Genomic DNA, 22,157 nt, shown 5'->3' with positions numbered 1-22,157 from the left:
CCCGCTCTTCATCAAACAGTAACAGTAGGAACTCGCCTGGGTTTGGTCACGTGACCACAACCCGTGATGGATCAAACATGTGCATGAAGCTAAGACAAATAGTTCGATGCGTGTTAGTCGTTTAAACCGAGTAAATCATATAAATTAGTTCTTCACAGCTGTTTTTATAAAAGAAACACCAAAATAGCATTTTGAGACCCGACAGACTGGACAAAGGTGAATTCCACACTGCAACACAGACGCCACACGAGACCTGCTGCCCTTTATATTTTTTATAATTTAAAAAATCCACACAACAAAAGGAAAAAAATAAAGAAGGCTGGCTAAAACCCCCCCACCCTGCTGGAGAGCTGGCTGCTGCATCTGGTCGATGTGCTTACTCAGCACGCACTAGCACCCAGCTCCTCTGTGCGCTCACTTACGGCCTCACTAGGGTCCGAAAAAACACGAGCTGGAGGATTCATTAACACAATCGCCTCCATCAGCCTGTCTCCTGCCACCATCTCAGCACTTTTTATTGTTATAGAGAAATGGTGGACAAGGGCAGTGCAGTGTGCTGCTTCATGTCTCTACCTCCACTTAAGCTTAGTCCAAACAGTAGTCAACAAAAATAGATTTCATGCTGAGCATGTAGAGACCTGAGTTCTGGTAAGAATATCCAGTTGTGTGTCTATGACTCAGTCCATAAATTTCTAGCTCCCACCTGCCTCCCAAAGCCCGGGCAGTCAGCCAGGTCCATCCTCCTGCTGACCTCCCGAAAGAAAGATTTGACAGCCTGGAACTTTCAATCAATGACTATCTGTACTCAAACAGACACACATGTACACAACAGTTGGCTAGGTCTTCCATTCACAACAATAAAAATAAATATTCGCTGGCCGGAGGTCGAGCAGCTTCAGTTATATGTCTATGGCTGGGTAAAGGGCATGCCACAACTGTAGTGTGATTTATTTAGGAACTGCAGCTTTCAAATAGTTCCCGGGGATGATTTAGGATACTAGCCTGTGTGAGGTTTCCTTCCTTCGTCCCACCTGCCTCCGATCTGAGTCTAATGCCGTTTACTGTGCCAACCCATGTGCTCTTCATGCTGCATATAAATTCTGGGCCTGACCTTTACCTTTTAGCCCAGCACGGGCACCAAAACTGTAATGGCATGGAATAATGGTACATTTCCAGAAGCGCTAATGTGTGGTTTTGACTGCAGGTCAGATACACAGAAGTTCCCTGCTGTGAGGAAGTTAATTAGACACAGTGCTAGCTTTTGGCTTGTAAAAGGCTTTTTACTGTGTTGTGGGAGAATCATAAACATTTCCCAGCCTAATAATGGCTAAACTTCAAGCCCTAATTTGTTCTATAAAGAGGATTTCTCAGCAATTACTTGATACACTGGAGGTCCATTTTCACAGCCGCTATGGTGCTCCTGCTGCCTTAGTATAATAGCAGTGCCATTACTCTGTCTGGCCATTTGGGGTCAGTGTGGTGCTGCAGCACTTGTCAGTGCGCCGGCGTTGCTGTGCTCAGTGCAGACCGGATTCTTTGAGTGTGACGGCTCAAAATCTGCAGTGCTCACCTCTCTTACCTTCTGTTCTTCACCATCTCAACAGCACCTGGCAAAATATCTCTACATGAACCCCCCTCCTTTGAAGCAACAGTAACCTTGGTGTAAGGATGCGGGCGAAGGAAACCACTGATCCATACAGGACCTTCATTGCGCCAGGTCCTTGAAATGAACTCGTTCCATACCTTTTTGGGATCAATACAGACGTGTTGTGATAAAAGGAACGAGGTCTTTTTAGTGTGAGACTTGGCTGATTTCTGCAGCTTCCCAGTTGCTGCATTCTTAATTGATTAAAGCTATTGATTAGGCCTCCTAAAGCCTCCAGACAGAAATGAGCCTTTATCTGCCATGGCCAGATACCCAGATATCATATTCACTCACTGCGCAGCCTGTGCCAGATGCAGAGAGCCAGAGCGTCTCTGCTGGTGTGACCACTCGCACAGATTCATGAGCACCAGAGATGGAGTCAGAGCAAGAGACAGAGCCATCTATCTCCCATCCACCTAGTTATGCAGGAGAGGAATCCCCTATCTCTGCTCACAGTCTGCAGCCACAGTAATTACTCAGCTCTGTGGGAGTGCGCATAACTTTTCCTCTGCTTTCAAGAAGCCACTGCCCACTCTGCTTCCCGTTATCAGGGCCAGCAGACACTCCTAGACTGGGAGGCGTCCAAAGTTCTCCTCACCCAGGAACTTGGGCTCGCCGCAAAAGAGCAAGGTCATACAGCTGTCCCACTGCGCCACGGGGAAGTGTGGGTGCAGTTAGAGCAGCACCGGAGCTGGATGTTGGTGAGGAGATGTGCTCAAGGCCACATCAGCAGTGCCTGTGCTTGCAGCGTGCAGGTATAAGCAAAGCTCTTCAGGTTTTAGCTTTCTGTTCTTTTAAGTTGCAGCATGAATTTTAATGTGCAGAGCCACAGGGGAGGTGGGGGTTTGTGTTTTATAGCTTTTAAAGAAGGAAAAGTTGAAAGTGCGACGCCGAGGCTGTGATGGAATTCATCATGAGAGAGACAAAACACGGCCTCGGGTGACTGCACGTCAGTGCTTTGCAAATTGGATGAACGGTTATGTGTTCGTGCTGTTTACTCGGACACGTTTGATGCTGACAGCTGTCGTCGTGATAGAAACGTCTGATGCTGTGTAATTGTACGCATCAGCCTCACCTGGACTGAGACGTCCTGGAAATAAAAGATATTCAGTAAATTCAGATGTGTCACATTGAGATAAGGCTGATGATTCCCTCTCAGGGAACATTTTGTCTCGTTTTTTGATGAGATTTTTTTGTGTCATTCTCTCGAGATGAACAGAAATTTGATGGCAAGCAGTTGTTTTTTTCCCCCAAGACTGCTGGGAGGAGGAGAGAGCGCCTGTTTGCGCCAAGTCAGTGTGTATTTGCATACTGAGGAGGTGTGATGGGGGCACACACACACATCCTCTGTGTGTGCTGGAGCTGTCAGTGTGACGACTCGGTGCAAGCAGAGACGCGGGCCTCGCCGTTTAGGATGCGAGCAGCTCTTACCTCCGTGCACGCCGTCAGCCGTCCTATCTTTCCTGCCCGTACGCTCACTTCAAAACACACAAACATACATGATCTGTTTACATGCACCTATCTGCTAAAAGTGGCAGCCTTGAAGCGATTACACAAGCTCTGCTGGTGCTTCTGCTTCTCGTCTTCAGCTGTCTCTGCACTTCTCGAAGGGTGAACGTGGGGTCATCGGGGCAGGGGATGTTAAAGGGCGCCACTGTCGGGAACAGAGGGAGGACTGTGGGAAAATGAGAGTTGTCATGGAGGCAATTACAATCCACAAGCACCTGATTTGTTTTGTTTTTTTGTCCAGCCGTGGCTCACAGCAGGCACAGTGTTGTGCTGGGTTTTGGGGAGCTTATTAAATCTGCTAACACAGACGAGGAATATGCATATATGTGTGCTTGGGGAGTATGCAATAGGGATGAGGCGGAAAATGCTGAGCAAGCAGGGAGCGGGCTGTTTGACAGCGCAGCACATTGTGCCTGAGAATGGGGGGAACTGGGAGATGTGTATCAGGAAAGACAGGCAGGTACTGGATGCAGCCCCCACCACTCTGACATTAGTGGTGCACACACGAGGGTGGGCCCGTTAAAATGTCGTACGCACTCTTTAACCAAATCCCAGATCGGTTTTCTCATTGTGAAGCCGCCTCTCGTTTTCCTGCACTCGTCTGCAGCGACACGAGGTGTGTGACACACACATTCGTGCAGCCGTAACACACTGCAGGCCTTCTGTATTTGTTTGACTCTCATGCGCCGGGTGTTGCCTCCATTCACGGGTCTGTCATCATTTGAGAAAGACGACCTTATAAAAGCTGCTTATTAAAGGCTGACTCAGCTTCTTCCTGCAGATGTGACACCTGCTTCTTAAACCGCCAAAACAAGCTTCATTGTTTCCGTTAAGGAGGATAGTGAGTGTGCGTCTACCTGCCCACACATGAATAAACAGTCGCTGTTTGTTCCCCACCCCGGGCCCTTTTAACCCCCACCCTTTTTAACCACCCCTCCTTGCTGTTTCCAAGCAGCAGCTAGCTGGTAATTAGCCCTGAAGGCCTCCTCATTGTCTGCCTGTTTGTTTGGTGGGAAGCAGATTCCCTCCTGAGAGTCGGAGGAGTCACAAGTGTGCACAAGAGACGGAGCAGACGGTGGCAAAAAAAGAGGAAATTCCAGACTCACCAGAATGAGGCCGGAGCGAGGGGTGATGGTGATGGTGCGTGGCATGTGATCAAACCTGGTAATGTGTTTCATGGACAGACTGCAGCAGCGTTTGTCACTCGTAGATGTTAGAACGTGTAGACCTGATGGAGTAGCGCTAGGATCAGTATATTTCAGATTCAACATAAAGTCAAAGCTTCTGAAACAGCTCTGGGATCAGGAACCTTCTTTGTCTTCTTTCCAAATCCCCCACAGAATACCACACAGTCATAAATCTATTACTTTATCATGTCAAAATCAAAGGCCTGCTGCAGTTGTAGCTTATTATTTATATTCTTTAAAATATTTATTCTTGTTTTTATCAAAGGAAGACGACTTGTTGTACTTTTGAACATTTTTCCAGGTGTGTGAAGTGTTCTAGCAATAGACCATTCGTGTAGAAATCCACCTCAGCAGAAAATATCTGAAATTAAAAAACAAGGTGTCATGGAATATGCTGCAGTCTGATTTCACAATAATAAATACAGCAAATAACATTTTCGTGAAATCGATACAAGCATTTGTGATCAGTTCTTTCGGTTTATTCAGATGTTAATTTTCTTTGTTCCTGTTCACGTACGACAGAAAGTACATCCTCTTTTTAATTCTAAGGTTTTGTCCTTGACGACATCATAAAGCACACCTTTACTGCTTCCATGGGAGTTGCGAGGGTGCTGCATCGGTGTGAGCACCTCTGTAAAGGCAGAGGTTTCCAGTCAGCTGTGTGTTAGCTCAGTGCCAAAGGGGGAAAGACATCAGCAATGATCTTAGAGGACCTGCCCATCAATTCTCAAGGCATGTGAGGCCATTTCCAAAACAATTTGAAGTTCATCCTTCCACAGTGAGAAAGATTATTCACAAGTGTAAACATTCAAAAAGCTGGACAAATGCATCCCAGGAGCTCCATTTCAGACGTCACAGGCCTCAGATAGCATGTTAAAGGTTCAAGTTAATAATATGATTAAGAAAGGACTGAACATGTTTGGCTTGTTTGTAAGGGCTCCATAAAGAACACGGCAGCATGGCTTAGGTTTGCAAAATTACATCTTAAGAAACCAAAAGACTTCTGGAGCAATGTCCTTTAGACAGACGAGAGCGAGGTGGAGATGCTCGTCCATGAAGCACAAAACCAACCTCAGCACATCAGCACAAACACCTCAGACCGGCTGTCAGCACGGTGGTGGAGGGCTGATGATCTGGGCACCCAGCAGTTTGTTGGGTTGACCACAAACTCCTCTGGATACCAAAGTACTCCAGAGTCAAATGTGAAGAAATCCGTGTGACAGCTAAAGTTGGTGGACACTGGGGTGGAGTGAGAATCATGACTTCAAGTTATTGCAGCTGAGATCCTGCAGGCTACAGAATCACAGGGTGGACTTTTCACTCGTTTTCTTCCTGAATAATGACGTCACCTCTACTTGCAGCCCAGATGTTGATATGAAGAAATAGTTTAAAATTTATTATTCGAAAAATGATTTTATTAGAAGGCAATATGACCAGCGTGTTACAGACATGGCCCTTTAAGACTGTAGCCCCATGGGCGGTGTAGTCCTCGCGGCAGGGAGAACGTGCGCGCCTCCGTGTGTGAGCGCGAGGAGTTGCTACCGAGCAGAAACGGCAGCTGGAAGCATGTAAATATAATAATAACCGCTGCAGCCAAACAGAGCCTGACGAGCCCAGTTGGAAGTAAGCTGTTAAGACTCGACTGTACACCGTGTTCGTGTTTTCCTCCAAAACAATAAAGTTCAGCCGGAGCAGCCTTTCAACGCTTCTCTCTGTCTCTCGCTAGCAAAGTTGACCCAGACAGTAAAGCTCGTTCCCGGCTACGAGCCCGACACGGAACCCGACGTATTAGCCAGAGGTGTCCTTACCGCGGAGCCGCGGACCTGACCGAGGTAACAAACACGTTGAGGGCTGTTAGTTCAGTGAGAGGTTTATTTGGAAAGAAAACAATTTTCACTTGACTCAAAAACTAATGTGTAGGCTTATGTCCGCATTTTTATTTTGTTAAATACAAACAAAATTATAGCAAAAGTGCTGCCACGTGTCTGACCGGAAAGAGCTGTTTATTTGGTAGTTCAATGAAAGGCTTCAGGTGAGAAAAAAAATTGCGTTCATGTTTGCAGTTTTTTCTTTTTAAACATTATTTAAAATTAAATAAAACAAAGAAAATACTACATTTTAGTAAATATTAGTGGGTGTTTTCTTGTTTGTTTTCTTGTACTACTTCAACACTAAAGATGACAGAAGTGGCCCGAGGCTCATTTGAGTTTGAGACCCCGGGTGTAAGATGTCACGTGTTGTTGTTTATGGGATCATATTAGAAGCTAGAAGCTCCTGATGCGTTAAACCTTTGCACGTCTTTGGCTACGTTCACACTGTAGACGAAAGCGCATCAAATCCGACTTTTTTTGACCCTCTGCGACCCATATCCGATCATGGTGTGACAGTGTGAACGGCGCAAATCAGATATTTTCAAATCCGATCTGGGTCACTTTCGTATGTGGTGCTGAATCCGATACATATCCGATGTTTTAGAAAGCTGCTGTTTGATGGTCACGTCGCATTAAATCCGTCTTTTACGTCACTGACACAAGACAGATGCCAATTATCAGCGCCAGAGAAGACATCGTGAACGCTTCCTGGACATCCGGTGAAACTGTTGGGAACAACGTTGGAGAAACGTGAACATTTTATTTGTACTTGATTCTGACAGAAATCTGCAACTATCCTTTGAAGCTCCGCTCCTCTAAAACCGCAATAAGGATCATTATTAGGTTATCTACATTATTATGTAAATAACAAAATAACTTAAAGCAAAAATTGGGAAACGTAAAGTCCGAAGTCTTTATATTAAGGGCCATCAGTCAAACAATACTGTTGGTCTGGGTCTAAACAGAGCGCGTTGTGCGTGACGTCTTCTTTTGCGCATGCGGGCGCTTTGAGCGTTCACACTAGAGCGCGTTTGCTGTCACATTTTATTTGTAGTGTGAACGAGCAGACAAAAAATCGGATTTGATCAAAAAATCGGAATTGAGCATAAAGACCTGCAGCGTGAAGAAGCCTTAGTGTGTTGATGCACTTTTTTTGAAAAGCTAAAAAAGTTCAGATATGGGACACTTTGCGTTACCAAGAGAATTCTTCTCAGTTTAGCTCCTTAGAAGCAAATGTTTTTTTGTGTTTTTTTTTATTTTATTTTATTTTTATGGATTGTTCCTACTTCTCAGTTAAACCCAAGATCAAAATGTGCGTGTTTCCTCAGGGTGTGGTGCTATTCATCCATCTACATTGGTCTGGTGAGAATTACTCCGATTTGGAGCTACTGTGTTGCTCAAAGTGCAAAAAATGCATTTGAAACACTATCTGGTTATGTCTCTCTCTACAACTCGTGTGGTCATCTGTTTCTATGCAACTCCCTCCCCTCCAAAGGTTGGGGTGTGGCCAGCTAACATGAGGGCGGACACCATCGGTGCTGACGTTCTGTCTCGCTGTCGCACCACAAGCCTCTCATCACAGATAAATGCATGCTCCCTTTGGCACGGTGGTGCAGTTTGCAGGTGTAGTTTCATAAGGAGAAGAAACGGCTCACAACAAGATTTCTGGAAACAGATGTTGTTACTTTCTTTATTCCGATATATTTTTTCATAGGCATTGTGCCACTTAGTTCCATTATATTGACGAGGAGTCAGACATGTTTACGCCACATGTCTCTGAAACCTTTTAGATGGATAAACAGCAACTACAGAGGAAAAACATGGAAATCAGAGTTTGCCGTCAATCATTCCTTTGTTTTTTTTTTTGAATATGCATAAAAAAATACTGCAGAGGAAATTCTCCAAACACCGAAAAGTAGATCCTGAGTCCTGAGTGGTTAACCCCGTGTTCAGCGCCTCCTGCCGTTTGTCCAATCTGCCGAGTTTGTGCACGTGTGTGCGGCTCTGTCGATATCACCCGTGACGGTTCCTATGCCGCCCCGCTGATAGGGATTAAACATTCATCATCATGTTTATTAATGACCAGCAGGCATCAGGGGTCTCCAGGCTGTCACACACATGCTGTAGACAAGCTAAAGCTCACGATTTCCGGCACTTTCTCTCAAGAACTTGCACCAGAATAATAAACACACAACTGCAAAGGTGGCTTAAATATTCATGAACCCCTCCCTTTGTTGTTGCTTGTTTTCAAGCTTTTTTGATGGTTAGAAGTTCTCGTGTGTGCAGCTATCGATCCACTGGCCTGTTAAAGAGTTAAAGAACAGATTTAGTGTCTCTCTGGAGCACCAGCCTCTCCCATGGGTGGAGGGATGGACTGAGAACATCTGCGATGGCCGACCCCAGCAGAGAGACATCAGTGTGTGTGTGCAGGGTTGAGACGTCTGTCACCTATAGAAGCTTTAGAGGAAGTGCACTCCCGGTTTATTTCTTCCTTTCTCTCTCAACTGGACATGTAGTCATTTATAAGCAGGCGGCTGCGCAGACAGAAACCAGCTACTGTCATTTTTATTCAATAAAAGCAGCTGTGTGGCTGAAAATCCTTTGAGTTTATTTGCATCTCTGCATTTTGACCATTTTGATCATTCACTCTTCAACTCGGAGACTAGGAGATGTGCCCTCCTCTTAGGTGATACTCATAAAAACGACATACTTTGCACCACAGCCTCTGCAAATGAAATGATAAATGAGTGATGAGCAGAAGTGCGCTGATGCTGCACTGCTCGCAGCCTGCCGTCTCATTCTCTGTGTGGTTGAGCGTCTCCCTCCATGCCTTCATTATTATTGTGCTCTGCTGCCTCCCCTTATCCTTTTTTTACTCCTTTGGCCAGTCGTGTCTCATTTGACTTCTCTGCAGCTCCATCTTTGTGCTCCACTCTCCATTCTCCCCAGTGAAGCGTGTCACAGTCTGGTCAGATTTCTTGGTAACGGAGCCTCTCAGTGAAAGATGCTGCCCAGATCATAAAACTTGCTTAAAATATAGTTTGTAAAGCTGTGCATCATGTGAGTGAGGCTGAAGAGCAAACTAAGGAAACTGATCTCAAACAAAGTCAGGCTTTTAGTGGAAAAAATAGCAGTTTAAATATAAACACAGATTTTAAAATGATCTCATCTTCTTAGTAGATCTGAACTGGAAAAACAGAACAGGTAGAAGGCTGGCTTTTAGTAAGAAAATGCTGGCATTAACCAAATATTTGTAGAAACAACAACAAAAACTGATATATACACACTCTGGCCACTTCATTAGGGACACCTTTCTAGTACAAACGATTCCTGAGAATTCGTTGGTTACGTCCGAGATGTGAATCTCCCGTTCCACCACATCCAAATGAGCTCCGCTGGATTGAGATCTGGTGACTGTGGAGGCCGTTTGAGGACTCGGTGTCATTTTCAAGAAACCAGTTTGAGATTATTTGAGTTTTATGACGTTATCTTGCTGGATACCTGGTGTGTGTCATTTTATGACCATACATATCAAGGGATGGACATGGCAAACTATACATGCTTCCTAGGGGTGGGCGATATAAACGATATACGATAGAAACGACATAAATTTGGCCAACGACAGAGATTTTGACTATACCACTCTATCGCGATAGCGCATGTTGATGATGTCATCAAGCTGCGCCTGTTTTGGTCGAAAGCATCGCAGCGGCTACAAACATTATCATCTGCAAAATATGCCGACAGTTATAGCAAAGAGATGAAGCACTTTTGAAATATAGGGAAAGCCAGCTTCACTGTGCTAATGTTATGCTAACATAGCTATGTTGCTAGCAAACACGTAGCACAACATTATATACCAGGTAGTCCAACTTCAGTAACCCTGCAAACGCCACTGCTGTTTAGTTTTCTGTCTTCATTTATGTTGGAAGTGGTAGCAGAGCTGTACGTTTGAATTATTTTCAAAAATCTCTCAGTCAGAACATGGTATGTTATGTTTAGATGGAAACTAGCGAGCTAACTTCCTGCTAACTTCTAACTCCGTTAAATTTAATAACTTCTGTTTTCATGGATGTTAAACTTAATTGTTACACCCGATAAAGCAGCAACGCTGATGATTTAATTAAAGATGAAAGAATTTAGACAGTTTTTTACTCTCAGTGTTCGTTTGACTTTGGGACCTGAAGAGGACGGAGTTTTGGACCCAGATTACTCTGCGAAGCTCCTCACTACGGCAGCCGTAATGCTCTGACAATCCATCAAGCAGTGCAGCTTACCAAAGTTGTACTAAAACATTTTTTAACAGATTTCTGCAGCTAAAATCGGTTCGAGGTCAGTAAGCACAACCAGAATTCATACATAAGGCACACTCTCGATTTTTGAGAAAATTAAAGGATTTTAAGTGTGGAAAATACGTTATACAGAAGAAAAGAATCGTGATATATATCGTTACCGCACGTGCTTGAAATTATATCGCGATATGAATTTTAGGCCATATCGCCCAGCCCTAATGCTTCCCTTAGCTAGTATTATTAGAGAACATTACATACATTTTCATTGTTATGCAGATGATATCCAGCTTTATTTATCCATGAAGCCAGATGATACAATAAAGAGATTTCCTGCTTCTAAACTCAGATCAAACTGAGGTTGTTGTTCTCGGCTCTAAACCCTCAGAAATACACAATCTAACCAGATGACATCACCTTTCCCTCCAAAAGCTCTCTGAGTCGTTTTTTGACTGCATCTCAGAATGATGCTGAAAAACTACTTGGTGCATTTATCACTTTTCTCCCATATTAATGTCTCTTTATTGGCTCACTGTTAAATTCAGGTTCGCATTTAAAATCCTTCCCCTCACAAGGTCAGGCCCTGTAATAATAACAGTCAAGCCCCATCTTATCTTGAAGACCTCGTACCACATGACCTCGTGTTTGTCTTTTTCAGACCGTCCTCTGTAAACAGAGATGGTTGTTTAGGAAAATCCCAGTAGATCAGCAGTTTGTAAAATACTCAGACCGCCCGTCTGGGCCACGTGCAAGGTCATTAAATCACCTTTCTTCTCCATTCATTCAGTCTGAACTTCAGCAGGCTGATGTGACCGTGTCTACATGCTTAAATTCAATGAGTTTCTGCTACGTGATTGGCTGATTAGATGTGTAGAAATATCAAAAAATGTAATATCACAATTAATACTCAAAGGCTGTCCTTTAATTTTATGATGACTGCTGTATTTGCTTTCAAAACATTGTAGTTTACTGTGTTATCTTGACTGAAGGGGTTTAATGAATATTAAGCATTAACAAAAAGTGAAATATATGAAAGCTACCTTTCAGGCTATAGCTCTAACCTCCACCAACCAGAGGAAGGCAGCACACGAATCCCTGCTTGATCGCTCTCTTGATTGCTGGAGCGTTTTAAAGACGACCGTGGCATTACAAAAGCGTTACATAGTCAATATAAAGTAAAAATGTTTCCATTTGCTTTGCTTTTTCTGACTAATTTGCATTTAGTTACTATGCTATACCCTGACTACGTGAATACATGTGAAGATGTGCGTCAGATTTTTAGATTTTGTTTCATCTGTGGGCGTTTACAGGCTTTTGAGTCAAAACAATAAAACCTTTTCTATGTTAAAATGTCTGATTCTTTAATCTAAAGGGGATTTCTATTCCATTTCCAATGTTTCAGCGCAGCACATGTAAAAAAAACAAAATAGAAATCAGACAAATGACAAAAGAGGAAGTGTCTGTGCAGCATAATGCAGTCCGGCACAACAAGGCTTTTATGCAGCTTGAGTCACAAAGATAACTCGAATTGAAACTCAGCAGAAAACTGAACATGGAAACGAAGACGAGAACAGGAACAAACGCGTCAGTGGGAGTCGGCAGAGGAGGGTCACCGTGTTTGACAGGGTAGCAGAGGGATTTGTTTCTAATGAGTAAACAGACAGCGTACACTACTGCCAACACACACACATTCTGTGCTGTTGTGTGGGACACCGGGGAGAAAATGAGAAACGTGAAACTTGCACTCATCTCAAAGAGTTTCTCTGTTAGGAAGAATAAGTGTCAGTGAGGTCAGGCTGTTGGTTCGGGGGGTAAACGGTGAAACCCTAACTGCACAGAGAAAAGAGGGGAGCTAGGTATCACATATACCGTGTAAAGGTTTCCTTATGAAGTCATACTGAGCAAGTGAGGCTGGCCAAAATAACAGAAACATTACTTATGGGAGGACTTTAGTTTCCATCATCATAATTAAAACAGAAACATCAGCAAAGTGACCTCTGAGCCAGTTAGTGTTGCATGTGTGGGCGAGCTGTGTCGTGGTTTATACTTTATCAGATGTGGATTCATAAATGTTCTGCCCAGCTGATACAGTGTAGCTGATGTGCAAAGTTTATATATAGACACGCCTCGATACTTTCATTACACGTGTTTGAAGGCAGGATCAGAGTACACCGTCACAAAACGACTCAACTCTCCCAAAACCCGATTGCTGAAATGACCCTGTCACTACTGAGTACTTGCAACAAGCTAACTTGTTAAGTAGCAGTTTACCAGCTGCAGTGCCGTAGATCCTCGTGCTTCGTAATGATCTTATTTTTGATTAGTGGAGAACAAAAGCAAACCAAACTCTAGCAAAGCTGCTAGAGCTGCTGGACCAACGTGCAAAGAACCTCGGGAGAAGTTGAGCTCACATAAATCTGCCTGCTTCTTCTCTCCCACGTTTCACACCGGTCCGAGTATATGACCCTAATTACACTTGAACTTAATAGTTGACAAAGCAGTAGCTTTTATCTTTCAAGGCCTCGTTGAGTTATGGGGCCACAAAGAAGTCTGTTCACACGCAAGTATAATCCCAACCTTAGTGTTGCATGTGGGCAACTTCGCTAAGATGATAATGCTCTCATAAACACACCTAAAAATGATTTTAATAACTAAATATGACTGAAAACAAGAATTCAACCAAATGGTTCCCATGACCTCGTGATTCAACAGCACTAAACCTGTCTGGGGTGTCCTGTGTATTCCCTAAGACCTGGAGCGTTTCCCTCCTGCAGATATCCGCTTCATTATCCACTTAGATGTGCTTTAGTATTTTTAACAGCACACAAGAACAAGCGGAGCCAGCTAGAAGCGTTTCTGTGGAGCGTGGAGGATTTTCTCGTGCACGTCATACGCGCACTGTGCTCGAATCAAACATGTGAGTGTGCACACGCAACACAGCACACAGGAGAACTAATCTGATTTCACAGCCCAAATGAAAAGTGATGCACACATACACACATCCATTAGCTATTATTAGGTAAATAGGCTAATAGGTAAACACACAGAGAGCTGCTACGGAGACCACAAATGTCAGAGGGGCAGCAAGAAGCGCTGGATTGTAGTGGTGAGTTCTGGGCATGCTCACTTAGGGCAAACACCAACAGGCAGAGATGTGACTCGTTTATTGGAAGTCACACCTGGAGGCGAAAACTGCCTGCTAGTCATTTTTATCAGGTTTATTTAGCCAAATGTCAGGACGTTAATCGATCAGATACTCTAACGACTGGCTTCTCAGTTTGTTCACAGCTGCTAAACAAAGTGTAGAGCATGGCGCTGCACGCAAACACGCTGCACCTGAACACGCTGTAGAAATGTAGTGACAAAATCACACCAGCCCCTCCTTCACTGTAGCTCTGGCTGTCAGTTGTGGGTTATTTAATCTGTATGAGTGGTTCGCCTGACATTGGAAAATGATTTAAAATAGATTTATGTCATAAGATCACCTACCAAACTATTACTGCTCGTCTCTACAGTCCTGCGAGGCTCCTATGACCCTAATATTAACAGCCCACGGATGAACTTTAGCTAGCTAGACGTCATTACATAATTAGCACTCACCTTTGAGAATTTCGCCTCCTTCTTCTCCCAAATGGCTCACATAACTGACCTGACATTCACATCCACAATGCTTTACAAGCTGGACACGGCCAGGTCTGCACACCGCAGCACCTCCAGCTACAAAACTGAAACGTGCTGAGTGCTTTTTTGTCAGAACAGTGGTCGGCCTCACTATAAATAAACATTTCCACCTGGAAAGACTAAGAGAATAGTGCTGTAAGACGTTCTAGAATGATCTTTATTATCCCGGTCTCACAGACAAACTGTACCGTCTTCAGTGTAAGATTAAGACTTTGATTACAGTCCCCAGTTTGTTGGTGCTGATGACGCATCCTGACGGGATGAATGCTAAGAATCTTTGATGATGATAGTGTATAAAAGTGAAGGTCAACCTGATGAAACTTTTTAATGACAACTCAAAGCTGCAGATCCTAAATCTATGGAAAAATGATCCTCAGGAAACACTTTCCTCGTTTTGGATCACAGTGAATACAAAACTGATTCCATTTTGGACACTTTGCTCACTGTAGAAGTCAGAGTGGAGGATTATCCTGAGTGGAGGAGTTCAAGTATCTCGGGGTCTTGTTCGCGAGTGATGGGAGAAGGGAGCCGGAGATCGACAGACGGATTGGGGCTGCAGCTGCAGTGATGTGGACGCTGCACCGGTCCGTCGTGGTGAAGAGGGAGCTGAGTGTAAAAGCGAAGCTCTCAATTTACCGGTCGATCTACGTCCCTACCCTCACCTATGGCCACGAGCTGTGGGTAGTGACCGAAAGGACGAGATCGTGGATACAAGCGGCGGAAATGAGCTTCCTCCGAAGGGTGGCTGGCCTCTCCCTTAGAGATAGGGTGAGAAGTTCGGCCATCTGGGAGGGGCTCAGAGTAGAGCCGCTGCTTCTCCACATCGAAAGGAGCCAGCTGAGGTGGTTCGGGCATCTGACAAGGATGCCTCCTGGGCGCCTCCTGGGTGAGGTGTTCCAGCCATGTCCGACCGGGAGGAGGCCTCGGGGCAGACCCAGGACACGCTGGAGAGATTATATCTCTCGGCTGGCCTGGGAACGCCTTGGTGTTCCCCCGGATAAGCTGGAGGAGGTGGCTGGGGAGAGGGAGGTCTGGGCCTCTCTGCTTAGGCTGCTGCCCCCGCGACCCGGCCTCGGATAAAGCGGATGAAGATGGATGGATGGATGGATGGATGGATGGATGGATGGATGGTATTTGAAGTCCTTAGCATACATGGCATAAAAGATGGATGAAGCTACCATGACTTCACCCATTGGTCCTGTTTCCTGTAGTCCAGATAAACATTTCCACCTTCACCACCTGTTTGCCCGTGAAACCACACATTCATTGGCTAATGACTCGTCACTTACAGTTCATTCACCACTGAAAGTACCCCGGATAAATAATCCTGCTTTGTGAAACGCAGAACGAACCTGCAACCACACAAACTCACTTAGATAAAGAAGTCTTCTCTGGCACTGGATAAAAGTTACTGATGAAGGTAACTAGTTAGCTGCACATGCTAACCATTGCAGCAGAATAAATCCAGGCATTGAACTTGTGTGTGCACATCATTTTAAGGTAGAGAATCCCAAGTGTGACTTGTTCGTTGGAGGGATCGGCAACAGCAAAGCAGTCTTTTCTTCTTTTACTGAACTTTATCTCCTCTGAACTAACTGACGTTTATCCCTGAATGCTCATAAGCTGAAAACAAACACGCAAACATGCTAACGTAATCTTACAATCACAAAGGCTGAGCTAAACGTCTCCCTCCACAAGGCCTGTAAACAAACCAGTCCAAGTGGTTTGGAGGAAGGTATCAGCTTTCCAGGTCCTGCTTTGTTTAATAACCGACATGTCAGACAGACCACTCCCCTCGGCTGCCCTTCCCTTAGATTTGGTGCCCTCTGTTACAGTGCATCACACTAGTCGCTGATAATATTGTGCTAAAGACCCAGAGCACTGTATCTGTTTCCAATTAAGAGGTGAAATGAGCAGGTTTTTAACAAGGTGACTGTAACAGCGCCCAGCTTCCCTTCACATGGGTGTGAAAGTATTTGTCAGCAGGGAGTGAGGAGGTTATGGGTGTGGGAACCTTACCTTAGTGGGCACGGCAGAGGGACAGTCACAGTCCTAATGATGCAACAACAGTTTGGTTCTCATGCTTTAGATGTTGCAGAAGACATCCTCAAAACACACTAATTACTTCATTTATTAGCAAAAGTTTGGGTGAGATTTGCTGCGATAAAGATCCATCCTGAGACTTTCTGCTCGACGTTGTTTTCAGCTCGTCTCGTTGCTCTTATTGAGTTTGCGCGAGCTGAATTTAGCCCAACACAAATCACGTTACACTTCAGAGTGAATGATTGCATTTAGCTCATTGGAATCAGCCTTTACTGTTTTTTACTGAATGAAGCTTTTGATTTTTAGGCATGTTTGTTCGATCATTTGACTCGGTGTTAGCTTGCGATAACTCAATCAAACGCCCCCGGGTTTGCTGTGGATTCCCCTCCACTGGCCTGCAGGGCTGTGGCTGCAGGAGTGAAGAGGTTTAAAGCAGCTTAAACTGTCACGCCAGCCCAGAGCTGCAGACTGTTTCCTTATTCTCTTTCACTGAGTCTATAAAAGATGAGGCTTGTCCAGTCTTGATCTGTCTTTCATAAAGTAATCTCTCCAAAGTCCCTCAATCATTTATATTCTTTGCTCTCTCATGTGGGATATATATTCAGCCGCTAACATGCTCTTAACTTTGTCAGTGTCGAGTCTGCCCCACATTCGGGCAAAGAAAAGGACAGCCGTGTGTACTTTGGTGCATTTTTAGACCCGGGCCTGATGTCACGCTAACCGCGCGCCGGGTTGTCCTCCGTCAGTCATGCCCTCCATGAGCTTAGACATGGTACGGCGCCACCATGCACCAACTTTGACGTAGCCTGGACGACAAACAGGTTTTTGTTTCAGGACTGACAGTTTTCTTCCGGAGCTGCTGACTGTAAAAGCAAGCGAGAGCTGAATGTTTTGGAGCTGGTGCAGGTGGGCATGGTTACCTGAGAGGACGTGGTAAACAGGAAATAAGAGGCTTAAAGGGATAAAGAAGATGTTGTATTTCACAAAGTTCTCCTTGTGCAGCCTCGACGGTCAAACTATGGAGCAGCTTTCAGATGCTCATCAGGTCTGAGACAGGGCCACGCATCATACCACACGCTGGATATACTGCACATACAGTTACATCAACAAGTAGTCTGACGAGGGGTTTGTGCACGTTTTACTGTTGTCGTGTCCAAATTCATGGGCTGCTTCCTCCTGAGGACGCATTTGTAGACCGATTACGTCACAGCGACACGACGAAGGCTGTCCAAATTCGTAGACTCCTCCGAATGCAGCCGACAAATGCGTCGTCCTTTTCCCCGAATTTGAAGGATGGGTTGGGTGTGTCCTTCGTGGCCTACCATATCCCAGAATTCATAGCGCGGCCCAGCCAAACTCCAGTTTCCAACAATGGTGGCCGCTACTAAGTTTTAAAATTACTCTTACTAATCTTTCTGTGTCACAAAATAAACTTTTAATATATTTTCAGGCGAGAAAGTAGCTGTGCAAACATCAAATATCTGCTCGGTTTATCAAGATATCGCATATTTGCAAAAGTGCTTCGACGTTTTCGGAGACGTCTGTTACCCACCAGCTCGATAGCGAGCCGGGAGCTCGAGGGTCACTGAAGCCGCCGAAAACGGCACAACTCCCGGCACATCGGGACAACAGGGCACACGTGTCCTGTTATATTTTAGATAGCAAGGAGCAGACGGCGAGTTTATTAAACTCCACCGAGACAGCGGTGACGCTAATCAGAAGGCTGGACCGTCCAATTTCACAGCCGTTTACTTCCAGCCTACCCGACCTTCTGAGGACCCGACCCACATAGACCGCGAAGGCCGGGTCCTCAGGAGGATGCAGCCCATGAATTTGGACACGACCTATGACACGGCCACAACAAATCACTTCCTGTTCTACAGTTTTAAAACTCCCGATTGGCTGATTCCTTTCTTAGTGTTTTATTTTTGTTGCTGCTCATCTGACGCCACTGTGGGTATTTACCATAACTAGTCATGTGAGTTGTGATGTGCACGAATAACATCAGTTGTGAAATAGTGTCAGGAGGTTTGTTATCTTCATGCTATAATAAGCTGTAAGCTTTTGAAGCAGTTTATGGGCTTTTTTGTAGCTGATTGTGTTGTTTTTTACATCGTATCGTAACCAATCACAGCATGATTCTCTCGTGCATTTCGTACGTGTGCAGAATCCGTAATCATTTCAATGATGACTGATGGATAACATAATGCTGTCTTAATAATCCCCGCTTCAAAGCTCTGGGAGTTGTGGATATCCTTTAACAACTTCACTGCACTTACCTTGAAGTGATTCATTTTGCAGATGGTAATGAGTGCAAGTATAGATGGATGGAGGCAGGCAATCAACCACAGAAAGAAAACTATGCTTACCCTGAGGCAGTTTTAGGGAAGTTGTACATGATGACACTCTGCAAACTAACATGGATTATATCCTTTTTTTTAAAACTGGGTTAACAAGAACCGTTTTATGACTTTTTGTTGTTATGCTGGCTTCAGGTGCCGACACTTAGCTCTATACTTATCTTACAGTCCCATCCTGTTCGTCACACGGCCGTCTCAATCTTTTCTCACACGCAGCCAAACAAAAGAGTAATTCAGCTCATCACTCTGTAGGAGCCTCGTGACAGTTTCTTCACCTACAACTCAAGCGATGAGCAAACACATCCAGCTCCCCTCACTGCTCGGTAATGAACGATCGTGCTGCAGACGGGCAGTCAGACAAACACATGATGCGATGTGTGGACGACACGTCTGTCAAATATGTCGCTTCCCACACCGCTGACTCCATGCAGCTTTATATATTTATATATTCATCATCTTCAGCTCTGACACATATCTTGCAGGTCCGCAGTTTGAAAAGCATTTTAAAAGATGCTCGACTCAAAAAAATAGAATTACACTGAAAGAACTGAGGGTTTAATGTAATACTAATGTAAGTGCATGTAAATCAGGGGCTTTAAGTGCTGTGTCTGTCCTTTAAGGACCCTAATAACATTGCTGCAAAAGGGTGGCCGCTGTGACACACTTTGCTCGTCTAAGCCATTGATTTCTCATTAGTTAGGCCCTCAGGAGTGTACAAGCTATCACTTGGATCAGCCCTGTTGTATTCAATTAAAAGCCTTTCCAACACACCCTGGCTTTTTTCTACCTTATCTTTAAGCGCATATTTTTGCTGCTTCTCTGTGGCGTGAGCTGCTGCCATGGCCTCGTTCATTTTGGCTGCCATATTTAGAAACAAGTAAGGAGTCGTTTCAGGGTGTGGCGGTGGTGGCTGTGATTATAGCCCTCCCTTTGTCTCACATGCACCTTATGACATCTCCTTTGTGTTCATGAATGCAACCATGTTCCCAGCACCTTCTGCCTAACCCTGCCAGCCTTTCAGACAGCTCTATGAGCAAACCATTAGGGCTCACATCTCAAATCAGTTTGGTAATTACACGTGGACGCTGAACAGGCCGGCTCTCACATCTCAGCACCTCATATAGTGGTAATAATGGCCAGATCACAGCCTGCAAAAGGCAGCTATGAGACGGGTGTGAGCATCACTCATCGGGGACTCTGCAGCCCCCTCCCTGCGTCTCACGTACAGTAACACACACTCGCATAGAAATGCACGGACTGCGACGATCCTATTAGAGAAGCCGTAATGGCAGAACAAAGCGATGACAGTCGGAATAGCTGGACCGGGGGTGTTGAGAAGCCTCATTTAAGAGGCGAGGAAGGAGGGACCGAGGTGTGGATGTGTGTCACTATGTGGAAGCCCACATCGAGCTGTTTTATTGCGTCAGCGTAAAAATGAGACGTTTCTGGCTGAGCTCAATGCTTCCTGCTCCCCGTTGTGTTTTAAAGCAATAAACTGACAATACCAATATTTCATTTCACCGGCCCTGTCCTCACTGCTCGGTGTGTTCGCAGGAGTGGCAAAGTCAGGACCGTCGTCTTGTGCCAGGCTGACAAACACAGAGGGGATGACGGGCGGCAGGATGACCGTCAGAGCCAATTACGTTTAATGAGATGTGGAGTGACCAGAGCTCCTGAACGCTGCCAGATGACACAGGAAGCGTCCGAATGTATCCAGGATTCTGCCCTGGAAACATTGTGTGCTGGGATCGGTGGCATGTCACTGGTTGCCCAGTTGATTATTGCACTAAAATAAAAAGATGTGAATCAGTTCAAACGCAACAAGTTCCATTTGTAATGATTCACATTCCCTAACAAGCTAATTTGTCTCTGAAATCCTTTGATACTCCTGCAGATGCATATTAAGATATGTTGATTTCACAACAACATGCTTGGTTAACTGGAGCTAAAATCCCCAAAGCTATGTATATCCAACCAAGGGGGATGAAAGGCTGCTTGTTGTGATGACAGATGCTGATCAGACTGTGATGAAAGGAGTAGAAATACTGTATCTGCCTCTACGACAGGCTCTGTGGCCACAGCTGTAAACTGGCTGATATGCAGACTGGACAGGGCGGGCTGGGCTGGCACACCCGGCCAAAGAGCCACGTTATGAAACTCAAGCTTTGTGCCAGTTGGGAGGGAGTTTTAAGGAAGTAAGTCTGTAACGGTCATGTTATCAGTAATCTGAGACATCTCGACAAAGAAGGGTAGAAAGAAAATGGAACAAAGGACTTAAATTTAGTTCAAGAGAAAGAGCGATAGTGGCAGCTACCGCATACTTTCTGAGTTCCTGAGAAAAACCAACCTGTTCCCTATCACACTGCTTATCAGTTCATCAGCCCACGTGACAGTCAGGGTTGTCACTGTTATGTAAAAGATGCCCTGTTCACCATTTCCAAGGCAGGACATGCTTCAGGTGAAGGACTGTCGTGGAGAAAAGGCTTTAAACTCAACGACTTGCCCCAAGAAAGTTTCGTTAATGCTGGATTGAACCTTTGCAGAATGATTGAAGAGTTCAGAGGAAAGAGTGAAATGCTCACGCCTGTTCTGACTGTGGTCATAAATGCAGATGGAAACAAATCGTTTGGTGTCAGTGACCCAATCAGTTTGCCTCCCATACCTCATCTTATATAATAACTAACTAACAACCCATAAGTTAACTTTAAAATATAGTCTACACATTTAATGGATATTTACATTAAATCTATAATTGCATACGTTTAACTGCAGTATCATTTTCTTCACCTGAAGCCCCGACGAGCCCTCGGCCCCCCTTACATCAGCGTTATTCTCAGCTTTCTATGTGTAATTAAATACTGCATTAATCCTTTAAAGCCGGTCAGAGCGGCACGCTCCGTTTTGCGTAACTATTTTTAAATCCCGGTAGCTCTGCAACCACGTGAGCTAGCGCAATAATTTTTTTTGCATATGAAACCGGAGTAGTTGTACTTACATCTTATGCCATCAGCTTGTCCTCGGTCACAGTTTCCTTCCACATATAACTTTGCAAAAACTGCATAAAAAGCACTTGCAGCAACAAAAACATAATATTCCAGAAACACGCTTTGCCGATCCGATCAGCTGTTCATAACACTTCCTACGTCCATCAGCGTGAACTATCGCATGTCCGCCATGACCTGCCCGAAACCGGAAGTGACGTCATTTTGCGGAAATGTAGGGGTTTTTTTTACCATCGGGGCCTCATGAGCCTATACTGGTGTTTTTAAAAGTTATCTTTGACTTTATGACTTTCTGTGTGGTTTCTGGGATGCTTAGGACTCATATTGCACTGCTGGAAATAGTTTATTCTGATGCATATGCTGCTTTTTTGCAAATTTGCATTATAATATTTATTTTTCGTTTTTCCTGCAGTATATAAAAATTGGTGTATTTCAAAAATAAAACTATGAAGACACTCAAAATAAATTTCCTGTGGTGGGAAACTAGTTTGTGCAACTTTTTTGTATTTACAGTTTTGAGGGATAAGCCTCTTAAATTTCTCTAACTAGAAATATATGTTAAAAAAACAA

At 44.6% G+C, this 22,157-nt stretch overlaps 1 protein-coding gene across 2 annotated transcripts in view; it reads left to right on the top strand.

The window, feature by feature from the left end:
• Nucleotides 1-22,157, top strand: part of scaf8 (SR-related CTD-associated factor 8) — a 69,509-nt gene that overhangs the window by 23,876 nt on the left and 23,476 nt on the right. Inside the window, exon 21 of one of the 2 annotated variants that reach the window (XM_087832726.1) lies at nt 20,140-20,424. The exons of the other annotated variant lie outside the window; for it this stretch is intronic. The gene's annotated coding sequence lies outside the window, so the exon portion shown is untranslated. Of the gene's footprint in view, nt 1-20,139; nt 20,425-22,157 lie in introns of those variants that run through there. 2 annotated transcript variants of the gene reach the window in all.

This window comes from Neolamprologus brichardi, chromosome 19, assembly GCF_056152115.1.
Source record: "Neolamprologus brichardi isolate AB-2024 chromosome 19, ASM5615211v1, whole genome shotgun sequence".
Classification (NCBI taxonomy): Eukaryota; Metazoa; Chordata; class Actinopteri; order Cichliformes; family Cichlidae; genus Neolamprologus; species Neolamprologus brichardi.
The sequence above is the reverse complement of the archived record's forward strand: the minus strand, read 5'-3'. Positions and strand labels throughout refer to the sequence as shown.